The sequence below is a fragment of the Arachis ipaensis genome, chromosome B9 (genome assembly GCF_059453495.1).
Source record: "Arachis ipaensis isolate K30076 ecotype BB chromosome B9, ASM5945349v1, whole genome shotgun sequence".
In the NCBI taxonomy this organism is placed as follows: Eukaryota; Viridiplantae; Streptophyta; class Magnoliopsida; order Fabales; family Fabaceae; genus Arachis; species Arachis ipaensis.
In genome coordinates, this window is record NC_142444.1 from 25,204,024 (window position 1) to 25,223,529 (window position 19,506).

The 19,506-nt window shown below is 36.5% G+C and overlaps 1 non-coding gene across 1 annotated transcript; it reads left to right on the top strand.

Annotated features, from left to right (window-relative positions):
• The first annotated feature begins 2,010 nt into the window (after nt 1-2,010).
• Nucleotides 2,011-2,118, top strand: LOC148544059 (small nucleolar RNA R71). The gene has a single exon (XR_015901778.1). It is a non-coding gene; the product is annotated as a small nucleolar RNA R71 (small nucleolar RNA).
• The last annotated feature ends 17,388 nt before the right edge of the window (nt 2,119-19,506 follow it).

A 19,506-nucleotide genomic window follows, 5' to 3' on the forward strand; every position in this document is an offset into this window, starting at 1 on the left:
TCCACTTGTTCCAGTACAAAATCATGATTCGTACTATCCAGTGGTGTTTCTAGTATCTCCTTCATGCTGTGTTCTCCATTAGATTGTCCACATGAAGCCATTGGGGTTCCTTGAGTGTCCGAACGTCGGGAAGGTAGTCTATTTATCGCTTGATTCAATTGGTGAAGTGTAGCATGAAATTTTTCAAATGTTTCTTTGAGTTTCTCCCTTGATTCTTGGAGTGATGGATATGGACATGGTGCGTAGGGAAGTGGTGGTTCTTGAGAGTAATTAGGTTGGAATTGGGGTGGATATGGGTTAGGGTTATATGGAGGTGAATGGTGGTAGTTGGCTTGTGAGTGTGGTGGTTCAAAGCTGTGTTGAGTAGGTGGTTCATAGGCGTATGATGGGGCTTGTCGGTAATTACAAGGGGGTCCATCATAACTATTGTTCTGACATGCATTATTGAATGGTCGTCGTCCATGATAGTTTGGAAGGTGTTGTTGCCTAAAGGGTTGATCAGATCCTCGTGGCTCCGTCCATCTTTGATTGTTTTGACCTTGATGCATGTTTCTGTTATAGCTTCCATTCCTTTCAACATTATTAGAACCAAACTCAAAGTAATAGGGGTGAGAGTTCATAGTAAATAATAAAAATTAAAGCAAAAATAAAAAGAAATAAACAAGCAAAAGAAAATATTTACAATAACCAATAATAAGGCACACAGTTGCAACTCCCCGGCAACGGCACCATTTTGAAGAACGAAACTCTCGCACGATCTAGAATTTTTACAAATAGATTCACGTTGTAAGTATAACTAAGAATAATTATTGATACTCTTAATAAAAGGCCTTGACTGGGGGAATAATTAAGTGGAACTTCTATTCTTATGGGAATCTTCTCAAGTGTGGTGTAAAAAGGTTGTTGTTCTCACTCGATTTCCCCTTACTAATTAAGGAAAGGTATGTTGATTGAACTAACTCTTACCCTCAGGTCCTAGCCCTCTCCCTTGGGGAGGTCTAGTGTTTGTGGGTATGGAATTAGCCAACAACATCTAGTTTAACCAAGCACTTGAGCATTCCAACTCAAGTATCACCTCTTAATCAACCCCTATGTCAAGTAAAAATTCTACTCCATTGACATGAAATTAATAATCATAAAAATATAAGAAGACATAATTAATTAAAATAAAATGGAGAATTAAAATCAATTAAATAAAAATAACTTCATATATTAATAAATCCAAAATGTAACATACTTAATTGAATAGAGCCAATGAGTAACTAATTAAAAATAAAAGAATAAGGAAACAAACTAAAGTAATTTATTCAATGGAGGTAATGACTTTTAGCATCCCACAAATCCAAGCAAAAGCATAAACTATCAATGTAATGCAACTCTAAAAACTCAGATCTAAAACTAAATGTAATCCAAATGTGATGAATCTCAATGTGTGTGGATGCCTCCTCTGTTAAAGTTATCCCTCCAGCCATGGTTAGAATTATCTCTCCAACCTTGGTTGGAATTGTCCTGTCATCCATGGTTATTGTTGCCACCTTAGTTGTAGTTGCCACCTTGGTGATTATATCCTTGATTCGGGCGGTCATAGAAGTTGTGAGTGACTGCCACAGTGTTGTCTTCTTGGAGCTGTGGATATTCATCGGTGTAATGACTATAATCAGCACAGATCCCGCATACTCTTTGTGGAACTAACTGTTGGCTTTGTTGTGGTGGAGGCTGAGCTTGTTATGCTTGTTGTTGATTCAACTGCATCTGCTTCAGTAGGTTGGTCATTTCACATATACTCTGGGTGAGAGCAGTAGTCTCTTTGCTAGTGAAAATCTCTGCAACAGCCTTGGGGTTACGCCTCTGTCTGTGATTCCTAGTGGACTCAGCTAAGTCGCTGATCAGCTGCCATGCTTCATCTGCAGTTTTGTACTTTTTCAGTTAACCATTACTGGCACCTTCCAGTGTAGTCTTATCCTGGGGATTCATGCCTTGGGTGAAGTAGCTGATCAATACTAGTCTATCAATCATGTGATGGGGACATGCGTCCAGGAGATTGTTGAAGCACTCCCAATATTCAAAGAGAGTCTCTGATTCACCTTGAACAATGCAGGAGATCTCTTTTCTCAGTCTATCTGTGACTTCAGCTGGGAAATATTTTTCCAAAAATTCTCTTCTAAGCGTGTCCCAGTTGGTAACAGTCGCTTGAGGTTGGGAGTAGTATCACTCCCTCGCCTTTCCCTCGAGAGAAAACGGGAAGGCGATTAACAAAATAGAAGTTTCATCTACACCATGACGCCTAACAGTAGAACAGGCTGTCTGGAAATCTCTAAGGTGCTTGATAGGCTCTTGAGTAGGTAAGCCATGAAACTTGGACATCAAGTTGATCAGTGCGGTTTTTAGTTCAAAATCTGCAGCTGTAGTCGGGTGATGCACTTGATATGGATGCAGTGTAAAATCTGGGGCTCCTGCCTCTTGGAGAGTAATCCTCCTAGGTGCTGCCATGTTTCCTGCACGTAAATCAACTGGATCAGTAGTAAATGAGCTTGTCTCGCTCTCAGATGGCGGTTCAGATTCGCCTTCAGATGAGACTGGTGAGTTGATAATAATCACTTCACCACCCTCGGAGACTAACCGACGTCGAGTTCGTCTAATATGTGAAAGAGTTCTTTCAATTTCAGGATCAAATGGGACTAAACTCGGATCAGGAAATGAACGCGTCATTCAATGAGAAAAACATGTAACTCATGGTAACAGAAATAAAAATAAAATATGCAAATAAAATAAAATATATACACTAATTAATAATTTAACACACTATTGCAACTCCCCGACAACGGCGCCATTTTGAAGAACGAAACTCTCGCGCGATCTAGAATTTTCACAAATAGATTCGCGTTGTAAGTATAGCTTCTAGACCGACAAAAGTTCCTTTCTTACAAAAGTTTAGTTGTCACAAGTAATAAAACCCAATAAAAATAAATAACCGAAGTATTTAAACCTCGGGTCGTCTTCTCAAGGAGTTGCAGGGCAGTATGATTTATTATTGGTTATGGAAAATTGTGTATTTTTGGGTTTTTGAAATAAGGAACAGGTAATTTAAATGGAAAGAAAAATAAATTAATGATTATAAAATCTCTTGGCAAGGTGTAAGAAATTGAAGTCCTATTCTAATTATCCTTATCAGGTGTGAAGAGAATTGGATTCAGCTCCCACTTTTAATTAACCCTTGCTAGACAAAGAAAAGTCAAGTAGACAAATTAATTTGATCCTCAGGTCCTAGTCAACTCCTGTGGAGAGACTAAAATTATTGGAGTACAAATTAACCAGCAAAGAATTCAAATTCCAATCAACAGCTGAGTTTGATAACTCAAGTATTATAAATTACTTAACCAAAGCCAAAAGGGGAAAATAAATCTAAATTGAATTGAAATCATCATAAATAGAATAAGAAAATTATTAGTCTGAAATACCTCAAATTATATTAAATAGAACATTCAAATCTTAACATGGAAAATTTCATAAGCCAATTTGAAAAGATAAGTAATTAACAAATAAAAGTAATAGAAGAAATAAAACTAGAAAGTAATTTAAAGGAACATTGAACCTGTGATTGTAGAAGCAATCCTAAAAATAAGAGAAATCCTAATCCTAAATCCTAAGAGAGAGGAGAGAACTTCTCTCTCTAAAAACTACATCTAAAACCTAAAATTATGAATTATTCAGTTGTATCTACGTATATCCCTTTTGATTCCTCCATTCCCTTGCTTATATTCTGTGTTTCTGGCTTGGATTTGGGCCGAAAAAGGGTCCAGAAATCGCTGGGGGCATTTTCTGCAGACTTTTGTACGTGGCGTCTATCACGCGTCCGCGTGGGTCACGCATACGCGTCAATTGCGTTCTGCTCAAGGTGCGCGTCCGCATCATCCACGCGTTCGCGTCGCTGCATTTTTGCGCTAGGCACGCGTTCGCGTCATCCATGCGTTCGCGTCGCTGCCTTTTCTTCAAAACTCCATTTTTGTGCTTTCCTTCCATTTTTGTATGTTTCCTTTTTGTCCTTTGAGCCATTCCTACCCTATGAGATCTGAAACACTTAACACACAAATCATGGTATCAAATGGTAATAAAGGATAATTAAAATTAATATTTTTAAAGCATAGGAAACATGTTTTTCACTGATATCATACAATAAGGAAGGGAAAGTAAAACCATGCAATTTACATGAATAAGTGGGTGAAGAATTGATAGAAACACTCAATTTGAGCACAAATTATATCATAAAATATGGGTTTATCAATGACCCAATGCACTTGCTGGTTAGTTGTACCGAAGTTGTGAAAAGTGTGATCACAATTGTGTGCACCAAGTTTTTGCTGCCGTTGCCAGGGATTGTTCGAGTTTGGACAACTGACGGTTCATCTTGTTGCTTAGATTAGGAATAATTTATTTTTGTGGGTTTAGAGTCACTAAATTTGAGTCTTTTATTTCCTTTTCAAAAAATCTTATTTTTCTTTATTAATCTTTAATTTTTCTTTAAGTCTTCTGTTTGAGTTTAGTTTCATGTTTTAAGTTTGGTGTCAATTGCATGTTTTTATTTCCCTTCAATTTTTCGAATTGCATGTTTTTATTTTTCTTCATAGTTTTAATTACATGTTCTTAGTTCTTTCTTGATCTTCAAGTTGTTCTTGATAATTTTCTTTATTTGATCTTTAAAAATTCCGAGTTTGGTGTCTTCTTTGTGTTTTTCTTTTAATTTTCAAAAATTTGTGTTTGGTTTTCTAAAAATTTTAAGTTTGGTGTCCTTTATATGTTCTTGTATTCTTTGAGTTTCTTGAGTCTTGTTCTTAGTGTTCTTTTTAATCTTTAAGGTGTTCTTGTGTTTTCTTTGTGTTTTGATCTTAAAGTTTATAAGTTTGGTGTCCCTTTGTGTTTTTCTTTAAATTTTCGAAAATTAAGGGCATTAGATCTAAAAATTTTAAGTTTTGAGTCTTTTTGGTGTTTTTCTCTTTCCTCATTAAAATTCAAAAAATAAAAAAATATCCTTTCCTTTAATTGTTCATAATTTTCGAATTCATTAGGTTGATTTAGTCAAAATTTTTAAAATTTGATAGTTTCTTGTTAGTCAAGTCAAAATTTTAATTTTAAAAATCTATCTTTTTAAATCTTTTTCAAAACAAATTCTTTTTCAATTTTCTTTTTATATTTTTCGAAAATCTTTTATAAAATTCTTCAAAATCTTTTTCTTTCTTTTTATATAATTTTCGAATTATTGGTCTTATTTTATTATTTTGATTGAAAAATTTTAAGTTTGGTGTTTTCTTGTTAAGAAAGTTTCAATCTTTAAAATTTTAAATCATATCTTTCTCAAATCTTTTCTTTTATTTATTTTCTTACAAGTATTAATTTTCAAGTATCTTTAATTTTAAGACATGTCTTTTTCAAAACTTCCTAACCACTCTCTCTCTCCTCATTTTTTTTTTCAAAAATCCACAAAAAATTTTTTTAAATCTTTTTAATTAATTAATTAATTTAGTTCTCTAATTTCTGTTATTTCTTTTTCTCTTCTTAATTTTCGAAACTTACATCATTTTTATTTACTTTATTTTAATTTCTTTAATACAATCCACATCATCTCCCTTTCTCCATTATAGACCTAAGTGGAAATGAACAGTCCAGAAGGACTCTGGGGTCATATGCTAATCCCACTACTGCTTCATATGGGAGCAGTATCTGTATACCTCCCATTAGAGCCTGCAATTTTGATTTAAATCCTCAGCTCATTATCATGGTGCAGCAAAATTGCCAGTATTCCGGTCTTCCACAAGAAGAACCTACTGAGTTTTTGGCACAGTTCTTACAAATTGGTGACACGGTACGTGATAAAGAAGTGGATCAGGATGTCTACAGATTATTGCTGTTTCCATTTGCTGTAAAAGACCAAGCTAAGAGGTGGTTAAATAACCAACCCAAAGCCAGCATAAGAACATGGAAACAATTGTCAGAGAAATTCTTGAATCAATATTTCCCTCCAAAAAGGATGACACAGCTAAGGCTGGACATCCAAGGCTTTAAACAAGAGGATAAGGAATCCCTTTACAATGCCTGGGAAAGGTACAGAAAGATGCTAAGGAAATACCCCTCTGAAATATTTTCGGAGTGGGTGCAGTTAGACATCTTCTACTATGGACTTACAGAAAAGGACCAAATATCTCTAGACCACTCAGCTAGTGGATCTATACACATGAGAAAGACAATTGAAGAGGCTCAACAGCTCATAGATACAGTTGCTAGAAATCAGCATCTGTACTTAAGTAGTGAGTCCTTCATGAAAGAAGAGGCTAAGGCAGTATCCACTGAACTTAGTCCTCCAGAACAAGTTGCTGAACTCAATCAGTAACTATTTTCTATAACAAAACAGTTAGCAGAATTCAAGGAGATGCTACAAGAAACCAAAAATGCTAACCAGAATATGGAAAAATAATTAAATCAGACAAAACAACAGTTATCTAAACAGATAACAGAAGAATGCCAAGCTGTTCATTTAAGGAGTGGAAAGACATTGAATGACTCAACTCAAAGCAGCGTGAAGCCAAGAAAGGAACATCTAACAGAGGATAACCAATTCACTACCCAAAATCCCTCTGAGGACAGTAAGAGCTCAGAGAGGAATGATTCTGGTGTCCAAACGCCAGAAAAGGGTCAGAGGTCAGCGTTAAATGCCCATTCAGAAGCCAATTTTGGCGTTCAAACACCAATGAGGGATTAGACACCTACAAGTGCTGATAACAACCCCCTTAAGCAGGCTTCTCCAACCACTTCTGTAGGAAATAAACCTGCAGCAACTAAGCTTGAAGAGTATAAATCCAAGATGCCTTATCCTCAGAAACTCCGCCAAGCGGAACAGGATAAACAATTTGCCCGCTTTGCAGACTATCTCAGGACTCTTGAAATAAAGATTCCATTTGCAGAGGCACTTGAGCAAATACCCTCTTATGCTAAGTTCATGAAAGAGATCTTAAGTCATAAGAAGGATTGGAGAGAAACTGAAAAAGTTTTTCTCACTGAAGAATGCAGTGCAGTCATCTTAAAAATCTTACCAGAGAAGCTTAAAGATCCCGAAATCTTTATGATACCATGCACATTAGAGGGTACTTGTACCAAGACAACTTTATGTGATCTTGGGGTAAGTATCAACCTGATACCTGCATACACTATCAGAAAGCTTGGTTTGACTGAAGAAGTCAAACCAACCCGAATATGTCTCCAACTTGCTGATGGCTCTATTAAAATTCCATCAGGCATAATTGAGGACATGATTGTCAAGGTTGGGCCATTTACCTTTCCCACTGACTTTGTAGTGCTGGAAATGGAGGAGCACAAGAGTGCAACTCTCATTCTAGGAAGACCTTTTCTAGCAACTGGACGAACCCTCATTGACGTCCAAAAAGGGGAGGTGACCCTGAGAGTCAATAAGGATGAGTTTAGGTTGAATGCTGTCAAAGCCATGCAGCATCCAGACACATCAAAAGACTGCATGAGCATTGATATTATTGACTCCCTGGTGGAAGAGGTCAATATGACTGAGAGTCTCGAATCAGAGCTAGAGGACATTTTTAAAGATGTTCAGCCTGATCTGGAGGAACCAGAGAAAACAGAAGAACCTCTGAAAACTCCTCAGGAAGAGGAGAAGCCTCCTAAACCCGAGCTCAAACCACTACCACTATCCCTGAAATATGCCTTTTTAGGAGAAGATAACACTTTTCCGGTAATCATAAGCTCTGCTTTAGAGCCACAAGAAGAGAAAGTACTAATTCAGGTGCTAAGGACACACAAGACAGCTCTTGGGTGGTCCATAAGCAATCTTAAGGACATTAGCCCAGCCAGATGCATGCACAAGATCCTATTGGAGGATGATGCTAAGCCAGTGGTTCAACCACAGAGGCGGTTGAATCCAGCCATGAAGGAGGTGGTGCAGAAAGAGGTCACTAAATTACTAGAGGCTGGGATTATTTATCCTATTTCTGATAGCCCCTGGGTGAGCCCTGTCCAAGTCGTCCCCAAGAAGGGAGGTATGACAGTGGTTCATAACGAAAAAAATGAACTGGTTCCTACAAGAACAGTTACAGGGTGGCATATGTGTATTGACTACATAAGGCTCAATACAGCCACCAGAAAGGATCATTTTCCTTTACCATTCATAGACCAGATACCAGAGAGACTAGCAGGTCATGAATACTACTACTTTTTGGATGGCTATTCAGGTTACAACCAAATTGCAGTAGATCCTCAAGCCCAAGAGAAAACAGCATTCACATATCCATCTGGAGTATTTGCCTACAGAAGGATGCCATTTGGTCTGTGCAATGCACCTGCAACCTTTTAGAGGTGCATGCTCTCTATCTTCTCTGGTATGGTAGAGAAATTTCTAGAAGTCTTCATGAATGACTTCTCAGTATTTGGAGACTCATTCAGCTCCTGTCTTGACCATCTAGCACTTGTTCTGAGAAGGTGCCAAGAGACTAACCTGATTTTAAACTGGGAAAAATGTCACTTTATGGTGACTGAAAGAATTGTCCTTGGGCACAGAATTTCAAACAAGGGAATAGAGGTGGATCAAGCTAAGGTAGAGGTAATTGAAAAATTACCAACACCTACCAATGTCAAGGCAATCAGAAGCTTTCTGGGGCATGTATGATTCTATAGGAGGTTTATAAAGGATTTTTCAAAAATTGCAAAATCTCTGAGCAATCTGCTAGCCACTGATACACTATTTGTCTTTGACACAGAGTGTCTGCAGGCCTTTGAGACTCTGAAAGCTAAGTTGGTCACAGCACCAGTCATTTCTGCACTAGACTGGACATTACCATTCGAACTAATGTGTGATGCTAGTGATCATGCTATTGGCGCAGTATTGGGACAGAGACATGACAAGCTTCTGCATGTCATTTATTATGCTAGCCGTGTTTTAAATGACGCATAGAAAAATTACACAACCACAGAAAAGGAGTTTCTTGCAGTGGTTTATGCCATTGACAAGTTCAGATCTTATTTAGTAGGATCAAAAGTGATTGTGTACACTGACCATGCTGCTCTAAAATATCTCCTCACAAAGTAGGATTCAAAACCCAGACTCATAAGATGGGTGTTGCTTCTGCAAGAGTTTGATATAGAAATAAGAGACAGAAAAGGGACAGAGAACCAGGTAGCCGATCACTTGTCCCGGATAGAACCAGTAGCAGGAGCGTCCCTCCCTCCTACTGAGATCTCTGAAACCTTTCTGGATGAGCAACTATTTGCCATTCAGGAAGTACCATGGTTTGCAGATATTGCAAACTATAAAGCTGTGAGATTCACACCCAAGGAGTACAGTAGGTAGCAAACAAAAACATTGGTTTCTGATGCCAAGTACTACTTGTGGGATGAACTATATCTCTTTAAGAGATGTGCAGACGGAATGATCCGTAGATGTGTGCCTAGAGAAGAGGCGCAAAAGATCCTATGGCATTGCCATGTATCACAATATGGAGGATATTTCGGAGGTGAGCGAACAGCCACAAAGGTTCTCCAATGTGGCTTCTACTGGCCTACTCTCTATAGAGACTCCCGAGAGTTTATACGTAATTGTGACAGTTGCTAGAGAGCTGGTAATCTACCTCACGGTTATGCCATGCCTCAGTAAGGGATCTTAGAGATTGAATTATTTGATGTATGGGGTATTGACTTCATGGGGCCTTTTCCACCATCATATTCAAACACTTATATTCTGGTGGCAGTAGACTATATATCTAAATGGGTAGAGGCAATTGAAACACCCACTAATGATACTAAGACAGTGCTAAAATTCCTCCAGAAGCATATCTTCAGCAGGTTTGGTGTCCCTAGAGTACTGATCAGTGATGGAGGCACTCATTTCTGCAATAAACAGCTTGACTCTGCTCTGATCCGATATGGAATTAACCATAAAGTGGCAACTCCGTATCATCCACAGACAAATGGGCAGGCTCAAGTCTCAAATAGAGAACTAAAATGAATCCTGGAATGGACTATAAATACCCATAGAAGGGATTGGGCAAGAAGTCTGGATGATGCTCTGTGGGCATACAGAATCGCATTCAAGACTCCTATAGGGACCTCTCCATACCAGCTTGTGTATGGCAAAGCCTGTCATCTACCAGTAGAACTGGAACACAAGGCCTACTGGGCAACCAGGTTCCTAAACCTTGATGCTAAGATGGCTGGAGAGAAAAGATTACTCCAGTTGAATGAACTAGAGGAGTTCAGACTCAATGCTTTTGAAAATGCTAAAATTTACAAGGAGAAAGCAAAAAGGTGGCATGATAGAAAGCTGTCATCTTGAGTCTTTGAGCCAGGGAAGAAGGTTCTGCTGTTTAACTTTAGGCTCAGATTGTTCCCTGGGAAATTAAAATCCCGGTGGAGGGGACCATATATGATTACAAGTGTGTCACCATATGGATATGTAGAGCTTCAGGATATTGACTCTGACAAAAAGTTCATTGTTAATGGACAGAGAGTCAAGCATTACCTTGAAGGCCATGTTGAGCAAGAATGCTCAAGACTGAGACTGGATTAAAGCTCAGTAAAGTCCAGCTAAAGACAGTAAAGAAGCGCTTGCTGGGAGGCAACCCAGCCATTAACAAATTAGATGTTTATAACAATTATATAAGTTTATTTAATTTTGTTATTCATGTTTGTTGATACATTTTAGTAAATAATACAGAGAAACAAAGGTTCAAAACATAAAGCAGAGGAATCACAGAGAAAAAGAGCTCACTGGCGTTAAAATGCCAGTAAAGAGGCATTTTGGGCGTTAAACGCCAGAATGGGCAGCATTCTGGGCGTTTAATGCCAGAATCAGCAGCATCCTGGGTGTTCAGAAAAACGCCCAGTAACAAAGGGGTTTCTGGCGTTTAACACCCTGACTGGGCGTTTAATGCCAGAACAGCAAGGGGGAGGTAATTTCGTTTCCAATTCAATTTTTTTTTAATTTTCATATTTTCATTCATAATTTTCTGCATAAAAATGTTACAAATATTCATCTTTTAATTTCCATTTCAAAAATTAATAATCCTATAAGTTCTTTTTAATTGTTTTTCAAATTCTTTTTCAAAACGTTTTAAAAACTCATTTATCTTTCCAATTCCTTTCCAAATTTTTTTAATTCATCCATATTATCTTTTAATTCTTAGATGCATTAACAAAAATTCAGATTTCACTTCCTCATATCTTTTTCATATCATGTTTATCTTTTATTAATCATATCTTTCTCTCATATCTTTTTCTAAAAATTCAAAACCCACCCTCCTCCCTTTCATATACACATTCGGCCAACCCCCTTGGCACATTATTCGAATCCTTCTCTCTCTCTCTCTCTCTATTCCTCTTTTTTCTTTTCTTTTGCTTGAGGACAAGCAAACCTCTAAGTTTGGTGTGATTTTCCGTGATCACTGACCAAGATCATGGCCCCTAAAAGAAAACAAACCACTCCAAGAGGCAAGAAAGAAAATAATCCAAAACTATCTTGGATGCATGAGAGGTTCTGCACCAAAGAACATGCAGACCATTACTTCAAAATTGTGTGTAGAAGATCAGTGATCCCGGAAGTTAAATTCGATCTGAATGAAGACGAATATCTGGAGATCCAAGAGCAGATTTGAAACAGAGGCTGGGAAGTCCTAGCTAATTCTGAGATGAATATGGGAAGAAACATGGTCCTGGAATTCTATGCAAATCTGTGGCTGACAGATAAGCAAAGAATAGAGGGAACTGCCTTCCACACTTTTTGGACTATGGTCAGAGGGAAGGTTATTTACTTTCACCTTGACAAAGTAAGAGAAGTCCTCAAACTTCTTCAACTACAAGATGATTCAGAATCCTTTAATAGGAGAATGGCTAAAGATAAAAAGCTGGATCAAGTTCTAGAGGACATATGCCTCCCTGGAACCAAGTGGATAACCAATATAAAAGGTGTCCCAAACTAACTAAAGAGAGGAGACCTCAAACCGGTTGCTAGGGGCTAGCTGGATTTTATTGGGCGTTCTATACTTCCCACCAGTAACCGCTCTGAAGTCACTGTCAAAAGAGCAGTGATGATCCACTGTATTATGCTGGGAAAAGAAGTGGAGGTTCATCAGCTGATTCCTTGTGAAATTTACACATTTGCAAACAAGGAATCCACTGAGGCCAAATTGGCTTACCCAAACTTGATTAGTCTGTTATGTAAAGATGCGAGGGTAAAGATAGGCGTGGATGAGTATATCCTAGTTGAATGCCCAATCACCAAAAAGGTAATGGATGGACCTCAAGTTCAAGACAACCCCATCAAGAGGAGTGCGCATGAGCTCCTCCCAGAACTCCCTCAATTTGACTATTGGGCCCGCTTAGAAGCATCTGTCACCAAGTTGCAAGAATCTATGGATCAACTCAAAGAAGAGCAGCAGAATCAAAACAGCATGCTCTGCAAACTGCTCAAAGAACAAGAGAAGCAAGGGCGTGAGTTGCAGGAGCTAAAGTGCCAAAAGCTGTCCCTTGAAGAGCCAGACATCCCACAGATTAAAGGAGCACTCATCTCTCAAAATAAAGGTTGTTGAGTCCTAACTCTGTGATAACTTTCATTATTAGAAACCTATTTTAAGAGTTACATGAGCATTAGTATTAGTAGCATTTAATTTTCCATTTTAATTTTATGTTATTTTCATAAAATTTGAATTGCATGAGTAGTACTTTATTTTTATTTTCCAATATGGCTATAATTTACTCTTCTTATCATCATTAAACATGAATAAAATAGTAGATTTTTTTTAGAAGAGCAAGGGTGCAAACATCTCAAGTATAAAATAAGAAAAATTCAAATTATTTATATGTGGTGGCATTACTTTAGCTCTCTGAATGAATGCTTGAACAGTGCATTTTTTTTATAGTGAAGTTTATGAATGTTAAAATTGTTGGCTCTTAAAATAATAATGAAAAAAGAGAAATGTTATTGATAATCTGAAAAATCATAAAATTGATTCTTGAAGCAAGAAAAAGCAGTGAAAAACACAAAGCTTGTGAAAAAAAAAAGCAGAAAAAGCCAATAACCCTTTAAACTAAAAGGCAAGGATAAAAAGGATCTAAGGCTTTGAGCATCAGTGGATAGGAGGGCCCAAAGGAATAAAATCCTGCCCTAAGCAACTAAATCAAGCTGTCCCTAACCATGTGCTTGTGTCATGAAAGTCCAAGTGAAAAGCTTGAGACTGAGTGGTTAAAGTCGTGAACCAAAGCAAAAAGAGTGTGCTTAAGAATTCTGGGCACCTACTGGGGACTTTAGCAAAGCTGAGTCATAATCTAAAAAGGTTCACCCAGTTATGTGTCTGTGGCATTTATGTATCCGGTGGTAATACTGGAAAACAAGATGCTTAGGGCCACGACCAAGACTCATAAAGTAATTGTGTTCAAGAATCAACATACTAAACTAGGAGAATCAATAACACTATCTGAATTCTGAGTTCCTATGGATGCCAATCATTCTGAACTTCAAATGATAAAGTGAGATGCCAAAACTATTCAGAGGCAAAAAGCTATAAGTCCCGCTCATCTAATTTGAATTTGAGCTTCATTAAAGACTCTGAGATTTTATTGCACCATAATCTTTTTTTATCCTATTTTATTTTTCTAGTTACTTGGGGACAAGCAACAGTTTAAGTTTGGTATTATGATGAGCGGATAATTTATACGCTTTTTGGTAGTGTTTTCATATAGTTTTTAGCATGTTTTATTCACTTTTTATTATATTTTTATTAGTTTTTATGCAAAAATCATATTTCTGGACTTTACTTTGAGTTTGTGTATTTTTCTATAATTTTAGGTATTTTCTGGCTGAAATTGAGGGACCTAAGCAAAAATCTGATTCAGAGACTGAGAAAGGACTGCAGATGCTGTTGGATTCTGACCTCCATGCACTCGAAGTGGATTTTCTGGAGCTACAGAAGCCCAATTGGCACGATCTCAATTGCGTTGGAAAGTAGACATCTTGGGATTTCCAACAATATATAATAGTCCATACTTTGCCCGAGATTTGATGGCCCAAACTAGCGTTTAAACGCCCACCAGAGACCCTTTTCTGGAGTAAAACGCCAGAACTGGCACCAAAGCTGGAGTTAAATGCCCAAACTGGCACCAAAGCTGGCGTTTAACTCCAAGAATGACCTATGCACGTGAAAGCTTCAAAGCTCAGTCTAAACACTCAACAAGTGGGCCCCAGAAGTGGATTTCTGCACTATCTGCACTTAGTTACTCATTTTCTGTAAACCTAGGGTACTAGTCTAGTATAAAAACTACTTTTAGAGATTCATTTTGGAACTTATGACATTTTTACATCTCATATTGTATCTTCTACGGCATGAGTCTCTAAACCCCATAGATGGGGGTGAGGAGCTCTACTGTGTTTCAATGGATTAATGCAATTACTATTATTTTCTATTCAATCACGCTTGCTTCTGTTCTAAGATACTCACTCGTACTTCAATATGAAGAATGTGATGATCCGTGACACTCATAATCATTCTCAAATTTATGAACGCGTGCTTGACAACCACTTCCGCTCTATCTGAGCTCAACGTAGTCATTGGGCGACAGCTTGAGTGCGTATCTCTTGGGTTTCTGATCCACGAGTTTGACTTGCCTCTCCTGACAACAGAGCATTCAAATCCGTGAAGTTAGAACCTTCGTGGTAGAGGCTAGAACCAATTGGCAGCATTCCTGAGATCCGGAAAGTCTAAACCTTGTCTGTGGTATTCTGAGTAGGATCTGGGATGGGATGACTGTGATGAGCTTCAAACTCACGAATGTTGGGTGCAGTGACAGTGTGCAAAAGGATAGAGAGATCCTATTCCAACACAAGTGAAAACCAACAGATAATTAGCCGTACAAAAACTGTACCTGGACCATTTTCATTGAGAGGACGAATGGTAGCCATTGACAACGGTGATCCACCAACATATAGCTTGCCATAGAAGAAGCCCTGTGTGTTTGGAGAAGAAGACAGTAGAAAAGCAGAGATTCAGAAGACAGAGCATCTCTGAAACCTCAACATGTTCTCCATTACTGAATAACAAGTATCATTCATTTCGTGCTCTTTTACTTTTTACAAACAAAATCATTTTTATCATTAATCTCCTGACTAAGAGTTACAGGATAACCATAGCTTGCTTCAAGCTGACAATCTCCGTGGGATCGACCCTTACTCACGTAAGGTATTACTTGGACGACCCAGTGCACTTGCTGGTTAGTTGTACCGGAGTTGTGAAAAGTGTGATCATAATTCCGTGCACTAACCGCTGCTAGTGGCAGTGGTCCTGCTAGTGGCATACAAATATCATCGCCTTCTGCGTCACCTCATCAGGGCCACGGAAACAATGACGATGACGAGGACTACCTAGATCTTTCGTGATTAGTGTTTCCTTTTATTATTTCATTGTATATATTTGATTTACTTGACTTTTAATTTATTTGAATATTTGATAATTTATTTTAAATAATAAGTTTCTATTATTTATAAATTGACATTAGTTATATAAGAATAAATTTAAATAATAAAAATTAAAATTGACTATTTATTTTACAATTAAAAAAATTGATTTACCATCGGATTTACCAAAGGAATAATTCAACGGTAATAGTACAGGAACAAAAACTATGGCGCCAACATTACCGTCGGAAAAATCTAGTGGTAACCAAATAATTTTTCAAGCACGTAATCCGTCGCAGAGTCTGACGGTAATTACCGTCAAACGAAAAGATTCTATCGGTAAAGATTTACTGGCAAAAATTTTGTTTTTGAAAGTTAAAGCTTTGGTTTCAGTAAGAGATTTTTCAAAAGCATCTTTATTTTTGTCAAAATATCTCAACTCAGATTTTTTAAATAAGGGTCTTTAACTAGCTAGTAATTTGTCCAAGTTTCCAGAATTTTGAGCAAATTTCGCTATATCTTGATTCAAACCTTTAACCACTTTATGCAATCTTTTATTTTTATTAATTTTGTCCATTAAAAAAATAACTGAGTGCTTTCCTTTAAATTTTTCATTTTTGGTTTTAAACCGTTTATTTTGTTCAATTAAATTAACAACACTTTCGATTTCACTCAATTTTTCTTTAAGAAATACATTTTCAACTTTTAAGGAATCATTTTCAGCCTCATATTCATAGCATTTATCCAAAAAAAAATTAACAAGAGCAGTTAAATCATCAATCATTTGATAGAGTTCTTCATTAATAAGGAGGGGATAGTTTACCTCTTTAACTTGATCTTGGTCAACCATGAAACAAGCTTGTACTTCGTGATTTGATTCTTCATCATCTTTGGAATCATTTTTCAAGTCCTCCCATAAAGCCATCAATACTTTCTTTTTGTTTTTTCTCATCTTGTCTTTTTTTTTTAATTTGGGACAGTCATACTTAAAATGACCAGCTTCCTTCCAATTATGGCATATGACCTTATTGAAACCCTTCTTTTGTTCCTTTGAGCTTGAGTCTTTGTATTTTTCTTTGCTCTTTCTGAGTCTTTTCAACCTCCTAACAAAAAACATAATTTTTTCATATGAAAAATTATCATCGGAATCATCTTCCAATCACTCAATATTAGATTTCAAGGTCACTCATTTCTTTTTAGTAACATAGTCCATGTGGGTAGTTTTATAAGCAAGTAGTTTTCCTCTCAACTCATCATATAATATTTGGTTTTGATTGCTACTCTCATATATGATTGTTGCTTTTATTTCTCACTCCTTAGTGAGACTTCTAAGCATCTTCTTCACTAGTACTTGTTCGTTGTGAGTCATCCCCAAAGCATCCAAGCTATTGATGATGATCAAGAATCCCTCAAACATCTCATCGATGATTTTTTCTTCCTTCATTGTGAATATTTTATATTTCTTTTTTAGCATATCGATCCTTATTTTCTTGACCTGTTCGATACCTTCATGAGTGACTAGGAGTTTATCCCAAATCTCTTTTACTGTTTTTCACCTTGATACCTTTCGATATTTTTCAAAGCTAATTGAGCAATGCATCATGTTAATTGCCTTTGCGTTCAGCTCCACCTTCTTCTTATATTCATCGTTCCATTCGACTTCATCTTTGGGAATCACCACTCCTTCTGCACTTGCTTTTGTTGGAACTTGAGTACTGTTCATAACGATGTTCCAAATGTTGTAATCGATAGATTGCACAAATATACTCATTCTCTCCTTTTAGTAGGTGTAGTTCTTGCTATTGAAGAAGGAAGATCTGTTATTAGACTGACCTTTAGTGAGTGTACGTGTAAGCCACGATATTCGAACTCATGTTGTTGGTCTTTGAATCTTTGCTCCAAGCTGTGAAGCTTGATTTCTTAAGACCAAGTTCTAATACCAATTGAAAGTTCTCTATGGCCTAGAGAAGAAGGGAGTTGAATCTATGACCTCTTTTAAACTTGAGCTCTTTTACTTCAAACTTGATTTTTGTCAATGTTGCTATTGAGTCTACAATATTGATAATGCAGGAGATAATTTTGTTTTGTCTCTTAACGATTAGATAGGTACAGAGCAAACACGTTTTTTTTAGTGAACTGAGATGCTGTGACTTCTGTCGGATTGATTATGTAGGAGACAATTTTATTTTGTCTCTTACCAAATAAAATCAGAAATAGAATAGAGAAGAAAGATCACACAACAATATATCATAGTTCAACTATCATGTGCAATGTGGCCTACATCCAGTTTTCACCACAATGTATAGTAGAATTTTTACTATCTTTTACAAAGATTACAATTACTAATTTCTCTAGGATTCTACAAATTCCTATATGAGACAAACCAAAATTTCTACCAAAACTTGATTTGGCTAGGTTCATCACTTCCTAAAATTTTAACCACTAAGTGCTTACCCAATTTAGTAAGGGAATCTCCTCAAGATCATGAATACAAAATAGAAATACAAATAAAAGAGTTTAACATAATTTTTTGGCATTTTCTAAATTACTCTCTTTATCTTTTCTCTCAATGATTTTTATTGATACCTCACTTAATGTCCTTTTCATTGATATGAAATAAAGAAAGATGAATATTGAATAACATAAAATTTAATGTAAAACTATGAATGAGAAGAAGGGATAGATTGAAAGCTATGAAGACCCAAACTGTGTGCTCACTACTTGCTTCAGTTTCTGGCCGTTTACCCTTTTTAAAGAAGAGTAAAACTTCTAAAAATTTAAGCTTGGTTGAACACCTTTGATTTGTTCTTCTTTCCCAAAATCCATATCAGAGAAGCAGAGGAAAGAGAGGACAATAGTAGTGATTAAAGTTGGTATGCATCGTTACCTTGCTGCTTCTTTTTTTTTCTTTTTCTTTTGGTTTCAAGTGTTTAAGCCGTTCATCCATTCTTTGGTTCTAAATTTTGTTTTTGACATTTGATTTGTAGCAGTGATACACTACTTCCATTTTCTTCATCTTACTCGAACGGTGCATGCAGGAAGAAGACAACTTTAATAAACCACAATAAAGACACAAAAATAAAAATATTGTTCTGATTTTTTTTCGATTCAACCTTAATTTAATTTTTTTTTTGTCCTAACTTCTGATTTTTCTTCTTCTTCTCTCCTTGTTACTTGGATTTGATAATTACATTTTTCTTTTTTATTTGAACCCTAATCAGCTTCATTTTCTTTGCTTGGTTTTGGAACTTTTCAACCTTGATTCAGTGTTAATCACGCGAGTTATAGAGCTAAGGAAAAAAGGTGAGTTCGGTTGCTCGACTATAAGCCAGAGGAGAGAGTTGTTATACTTCTTAATTTGTGATCAACAACAACTTTCTTGGACTGTATAAATTGTTTGTTATTGGACCTTATTTGTTGTATTTTCATTTAATTATTGACCTGCACAAGATTATACATTGTCATACGCACGATCCAAAATTATAATCATCAAATTATTGTTTTTATTTTCAATGTCAACAATTGTTATAGCTATAGCCATTAATGGGCTTGCCATGAAGGAAAATAATGAAAAAAGAAAGAAAGACTGGGAAAGACTGTGTGTTTCGATTTTTGTTAACCTAATTATAGTTGAGCTGCAAATTAAACCACCTTAAAAGTGTAATTATTGGGTGGCTTGCGTCGCACTTGCTATACACTACTAGAAAAGAGGCAAACACAGACGTTCATTGAGTCCATCAATCTCAAAGCCACTAATAGTGGTTGTCGATTTATAGCAGAGCTCATATTATCCATGAATCACGTTTATGGGAAATGGTTATTGTCGCTTAAAATCTTGAACCATCTTTAGGAAAATAATTTTTAGAACTACTGGGGGTGAAGAAGAGTATTTCATTCACCATCCGCCCTCACAATAACACCATCACACAAACAATTAGGGAAGAAAATCTATCATACCTTCCCCAATTATTTTAAAAAAAAAAAAAGAAAAAAAAATAAAAAACACCTACTAAATAAATAAAATTTTAATTTATTTAAAAAAGAAAAAAAGAAAC